This window comes from Mustelus asterias, chromosome 25, assembly GCF_964213995.1.
Source record: "Mustelus asterias chromosome 25, sMusAst1.hap1.1, whole genome shotgun sequence".
In the NCBI taxonomy this organism is placed as follows: Eukaryota; Metazoa; Chordata; class Chondrichthyes; order Carcharhiniformes; family Triakidae; genus Mustelus; species Mustelus asterias.
Window position 1 is genome coordinate 1,468,278 of NC_135825.1, and position 6,794 is coordinate 1,475,071.

Consider the following 6,794-nt stretch of genomic DNA (forward strand, 5'->3'; position numbering starts at 1 on the left):
CCTTTCTGGAAGGAAATCTGCCACCCTTACCTGGTCTGGCCTACATGTGACTCCAGAGCCACAGCAATGTGGTTGACTCTGAAATGCACTCATTTCAAGGTGATTGGGGATGGGAAATAAATTACCTCATCCAATAACGAGAAAGGTTTGCAGTTTGTCTGGTTTGCAATGTCACTAAACTAGGTTTCTACCCCCAGTGTGTTTAAATCCCCCATGTAGTGAGGGACTTTCCAGGACTAGTGGGCCTGAGTTATACAGAATGGTTGGCCAGGCTAGAGCTTTATTCCTTGGGACGTTGGAGAATGAGGGCTGACCTTATTGAGGTGTGTAAAATCATGAGGGGCAGAGATAGGAAGGACGCACAGTCTTTTGAAAACTAGAGGTCTTAGGTTTAAGGTGAGAGGGGAAAGATTTAAAAGGGACCTGAGGGGCAACTTCTTCATCCAGAGGGTGGTGCATGGAATGAGCTGCCAGAGAAAGTGGTTGAGGCAGATACAATAGCAACATTTAAAAAACATTTGGGTAAGTACATGGATGGGAAAGGATTAGAGGGATATGGGCTAAACGTTGGCAATTGGGATGAGCTGAGGGGGCACCATGGTCGGCATGGACCGGTTGGGCCGAAGGGCTCTATGACTTTATGTATGTTTCCCCCGACTGATTGGTTGAGTATTTAGTCGTGAGTTGAAGCTCGCCAGCTTCATAGAACCATAGAAAATTACAGCTCAGAAACAGGCCTTTTGGCCCTTCTTGTCTGTGCTGAATGATTCTTTGCCTAGTCCCTAAACGAAACGCCCTTCAGCAAATCAATCATCTGCATTTGCAAATTCAAACAAGGCTCCGCCGAGATTTGAACTCGGATCGCTGGATTCAGAGTCCAAAGTGCTCACCATTACACCACGGAACCCAACCCAATCTATGACCAGTGACTGCTCAAACAACTCAATGCCATCCTCAGCTCAAAATACCCAGGCCACACTCTTGCCACAGTGCTCATCCTGCCAGGCCGCACCTTAACTCCCAGTTCAAGAGTTCTTCCCGATGTCTTGGCCAATATTTATCTTTAGCTGACATCACAGAAAGCAAATTATTGGGTCATTGTCTCATCTGTGTTTCTGGAATCTTGCTGTGCACAGATTATAGCACTTCCTGCCCGACATTGAACCAGTCACTGCTCTGGAAACGAACCTTATTGGTGTTTAGTCATGGTAGAATGTCCTGATGCCGAGAAATAAGTGATGTGAATACAATCTTTACGGCTTTCCCAGGGTTTGCTGTCGTTTGTTTTCAGGTTCAGTCCACACCATTGGTTAAAGGAAGAGGACCGATCCTGGGGGCAGGGTGGAGAGGTGGCAGGGGGAGGTGAGCAGGGGTACTGCTGGGGGGCAGTGGGGAGTGGGATAGTGGGTGGGGGGGAGGCAATGGAGAAGTTGTGGTATGGCAGTGGGGGGGAATGGGAGGGGCACTGTGGGTTAGTGGGTGCAGTGAGGGGATAGTGGGGAATAGTGGGGGGCAGAAACATGTACATCTGTTCTTCTATCACCAATCTTCAGCCACCAAGTCCCTGCCGCTGCCACAGCAACCTGATAGAGGCTGGGAGCAAAGTGGGATCTTCCTTGGTCAATGCATTCACAGATTGGCATTGTGACGCAAGACAGCTAGATACTGCTAACCCAATAACAGGAGAAAATCAGACAGAAAAACACACAACATGGGACATGCCGGGAATAGTGACCTATGTATTTTTCACACTCGGGCTTCTAATGGATCCTGACTCATTTGTCCTGTGAAATTGCCTCCAGTGTTTGAAAACCCATAATAAATGGATATCATCGTGCTCATCTTGTTGTGTGTAATTATGCCAATGTCAAAATTAAGTAAAGGGGGAAACAATCTTTATTAACTCTGCTCTTGAAATGATCTCAGGGACGTGATATCTCATGTTGAAAGGCAGCCTTTCGAAAGTCTGAGCCTTGAAGCGATGTGCTCCTTCTGAAGCAGCGTAATGTGCAAAACCTGCATTCTAGACTTCATGGCACTGCCACAGTGACCCTAATTAGAATGTAATTATGTCTCCATGACAACAGTAATCAAGGGGTTAATCACATAATGACTGACAAATATGAGCACCCTAATGAATTAATTCCTTGTTTGTGACATTTTAAAAATAACCTGCAGAATAATTGCTGAACAGAAACAGAACGCATTAAATGTTGGCCACAACTCCAGGAGAACCCCCTGCCCCCCGCCTTTCCTCGCCCCCCCCCCCGCCCCCCCCCGGCCTTCCCCCCACCCCCTCTCCCCCACCCTCCTCCCCCACGCCCTTCATCAAAATTGTGCCATGGGACCTTTAATATCCAGCTGAGAGGGGAGACTGGACTTTGATTTGAACATCCCATGCAAACAGCAGCTCCTTTAACAGTGCAGTACACTGAGTGTTAGCCTGTGGTACGTGCTCACGTCTCTGAGATGAACCCACATCCTTCTGACTTAGAGGTCAGAATGTTACCAAATGAGCTACAACTGACACTGAGTGGAACAAATGAATACAGGCAAACTGCCTCCTTGATGCTAACCATTTGATTGGATTGGTGAAGGAGTATTGTGAGAAAGAGAAGGGGTTGTGTTCTCTGATCAAGGCACTGTAATGATTCAGAGTAAAGAGTTGATAAGCTCTTTATCTTTGTGAACTGGGTAAGTGTGTATGAGGGAATGTCAGCGTCCTTGTACAGAGAAGTCATTTCTTCACTTATTCACATATTTTACATTGAAATATCATACAACCCTCACATAACACAACATTTTTCTAGTCAATCACAGAGTTCATTCTGAAATAGCAACATAAAGAATAAAGATTTGAATGAGCAGTTCACTGACTGATGGAAGAATCTGGACAGAGATCGCCCTTCAAATGGTCCCGTGGGATTTTTAACACCCATTGGACATGTGGATCTTCTATGCCTCAACAATGCAGCACTCCCTCTGCACCACACTGGCATTGACTCGTGTATAAATGCTGATGAACCCATTGCCTTCCTGACCTAGAAATGAAACTATTGCCACCTGAGTCAAGGTGCCACAACAGACTTCGCTTATTGAACACTTTCCAAGTCAGTCACTGTATTAAAAATGGTATTTGGGGATTGAATCATTTTAATGGTGCTGATATCTCATCCATTCAGCCAGATTGCAATGAAGGAATTTGAGGAGTTTTCAGCCCAGGCTTTGACATTTCTAAGTTGTCCACTGTCAAACTTGTCATCTCAGTTTCCCAGGGTCATCCTGGAAAGATAATCCCCCAGTGTTTCTATCTGCTCCAAAACACCTCAATTTGATTTGATTTGATTTATTATTGTGTGGCCTCACCAACGCCCAATGCAATTGCAGCAAAACATCCCTATCCCTATACTCAAATCCTCTCGCTATGAATGTACCTGCCCTACATCTGGCCCACCCCCGATAGCCCATCACCCGAAGTCAATGGACCTTTGCATGATCCGTGTCTCGCCTGCTATGATTCCCATGGCAGGCGGGATGGGGACATTCTGTCCCAAGTGTCAGTGGGGGAACATTTCAGGGAGATTAAGATCAGATTCACTATGAAAAAGAAGGAGGAATAATCTACAGTGAAAATAAAAGCCAACTAAGTGTGTTGATGAAGGTAGGGCAGTTGATGTCATATACATGGATTTTAGTAAGGCGTTTGATAAGATCCCCCATGGTCGGCTTATGATGAAAGTAAGGAGATGTGGGATAGAGGGAAAGTTGGCCGATTGGCTAGGTAACTGGCTGTCTGATTGAAGACAGAGGGTGATGGTGGATGGAAAATTTTCGGACTAGAGGCAGGTTGCTAGCGGAGTGCCACAGGGATCAGTGCTTGGTCCTCTGCTCTTTGTGATTTTTATTAATGACTTAGAGGAGGGGGCTGAAGGGTGGATCAGTAAATTTGCTGATGACACCAAGATTGGTGGAGTAGTGGATGAGGTGGAGGGCTGTTGTAGGCTGCAAAGAGACATAGATAGGATGCAAAGCTGGGCTGAAAAATGGCAAATGGAGTTTAACCCTGATAAATGTGAGGTGATTCATTTTGGTAGGACTAATTTAAATGTGGATTACAGGGTCAAAGGTAGGGTTCTGAAGACTGTGGAGGAACAGAGAGATCTTGGAGTCCATATCCACAGATCTCTAAAGGTTGCCACTCAAGTGGATAGAGCTGTGAAGAAGGCCTATAGTGTGTTAGCTTTTATTAACAGGGGTTTGGAGTTTAAGAGCCGTGGGGTTATGCTGCAACTGTACAGGACCTTGGTGAGACTACATTTGGAATATTGTGTGCAGTTCTGGTCACCTCACTATAAGAAGGATGTGGAAGCGCTGGAAGGAGTGCAGAGGAGATTTACCAGGATGCTGCCTGGTTTGGAGGGTAGGTCTTATGAGGAAAGGTTGAGGGAGCTAGGGCTGTTCTCTCTGGAGCGGAGGAGGCGGAGGGGAGACTTAATAGAGGCTTATAAAATGATGAAGGGGATAGATAGAGTGAACGTTCAAAGACTATTTCCTCGGGTGGATGGAGCTATTACAAGGGGGCATAACTATAGGGTTCATGGTGGGAGATATAGGAAGGATATCAGAGGTAGGTTCTTTACGCAGAGAGTGGTTGGGGTGTGGAATGGACTGCCTGCAGTGATAGTGGAGTCAGACACTTTAGGAACATTTAAGCGGTTATTGGATAGGCACATGGAGCACACCAGGATGATAGGGAGTGGGATAGCTTGATCTTGGTTTCAGATAAAGCTCGGCACAACATCGTGGGCCGAAGGGCCTGTTCTGTGCTGTACTGTTCTATGTTCTATGTTTGATTGAAACATAAGACCCTGAGGGGTATTGACAGGGTGGATGTGGGGAGGATGCTTCCTTTTGTGGGAGAATCTGGAACAAGGGGTCACTCTTTAAAAATAAGGGGTCGCCCAGTTAAAACACAGATGAAGAGAAATTATTTCAGCCAGAGGGTTGTGAGTCTTCGGAACTCGCTTCCTGAAACAATCGTGGAAGCAGAGTCTTTGAATATTTTTAAGACAGAGGTGGATAGATTCTTGGTAAGCAAGGGGGGGGTGATGGGCTATCGGGGGTGGGCCAGATGTAGTTTTAAGGTTGCTATCAGATCAGCCATGATCTTATTGAATGGTGAAACAGGCTGGAGGGGCTGAATGGCCTACTCTAGCTCATTGTTAATATATAATTCCAGTGGGGTAAGAATAGATCTGATCCGGATAAACCGGAATCACATATTGGTAGGACAAAGTGTAACTGACCAATGAGCTGCCTATAAAGTAGAAATAACTTGGGCACATTTGGTATATGGTCTCATTTGGGAAAAGAAGAGAAAACCAGTCCGGAACTGCCCCCGATGACAAAAGAGATGAAGACTAAAGTGAAGAGGAGAAAGTGCGCTTCTGACAGACGTCAGGTGGGTAATACACCGGAGAACCAGGCTAAATACAGAAGGTTCAAAGAGGAACTGGAAAGGCAAATGAGAGAAGCAAAGGGAGAGACTGGCAACCAACAGAGAAGGAAATCCAAAAAATGTCAATCGGCATTTAAATAATAAAAGGATGGTAAAAAGAGAAATGGGGCAGATTCGCAGCAGAAAAGAGGGTTTATACAGGGACACGGGGGAATAGCCGAGGTATTCAACAAATACTTTACTGTCTTCACCAAGGAAGAAAATGATGTACAGCTCACGGTGAAAGGGGCGGGGGGGGAGGGTGGGGAGCGGGGGGGGGGGGTGGGGGGAGCGGGGGGTGTAAATCAGATTCCTGAAGGGTTTAAATCGATAAGGAGGAGGTATTGGATAGGCTGCCTGTAGTTACATTTAATAAGGCACCAGGACCCAGTGAGAAGCATCCAAGAATAGTGAGGGGAGTGAGAGTGGACATTGTACAGGCACTGGCCAGAATTCTTCACTCTTCCTTAGACTCAGGGGTAGTCCCAGAGGACTGCTTTTCCTGATATTTATTACTGACCTAACCTTTCAACATTTGTAGATGACAAGGAACTTGGAAGTATTGCAAACTGTGAGGAGGATAGTATTAGACTTCAAATCAGCATAGACAAGCTGGTGGAGTGGGCAGACCAGTGGAAGGTTATGTTTATTGCAGAGAGGTGTGAAGTGATTCATTTTGGTAGAAAGAGCACGAGAGGCAATATGAATTAACAGACAGAGATAAAAATAGAAATTAGAGGCCGGAGGAGGCCATTCGGCCTGTCGAGCCTGCTCCATCATTCATTTTGATCATGGCTGATCATCAAATTCAATATCCTGATCACCCCTTCCTCCCATATCCCGTGATCCCTTTAGCCCCAAGAGCTATATCTAATTTCTTATTGAAATCGGACAACGTTTTGGCCTCAACTGCATTCTGTGGTAGTGAATTCCATACATTCACCACCCTCTGGGTGAAGAAATTTCTCCTCACCTCAGTTAGAAACAGAAAATAGGAGCAGGAGGAGGCCATTCGGCCCTTCGAGCCTGCTCCGCCACTCATCACAATCATGGCTGACCATCCAACTCAATAGCCCAATCCTGCTTTTTCCCCATAACCTTTAATCCCATTCACCCCAAGTGCTATATCCAGCCGCCCCTTGAATACATTCAATATTTTGGCATCAACTACTTCCTGTGGTAATCCATTCCACAGGCTCACCACTCTATAGGTGAAGAAATGTCTCCTCACCTCTGTCTTAAGTGGTCTGCCCTGAATCCTCAGACTGTGACCCCTGGTTCTGGACTCCCCCACCAT

At 46.1% G+C, this 6,794-nt stretch overlaps 1 non-coding gene across 1 annotated transcript; it reads right to left on the reverse strand.

Moving 5' to 3' along the window:
* Positions 1–835: 835 nt before the first annotated feature.
* Positions 836–907, reverse strand: trnaq-cug (transfer RNA glutamine (anticodon CUG)). The gene has a single exon. It is a non-coding gene; the product is annotated as a tRNA-Gln (tRNA).
* Positions 908–6,794: the final 5,887 nt, after the last annotated feature.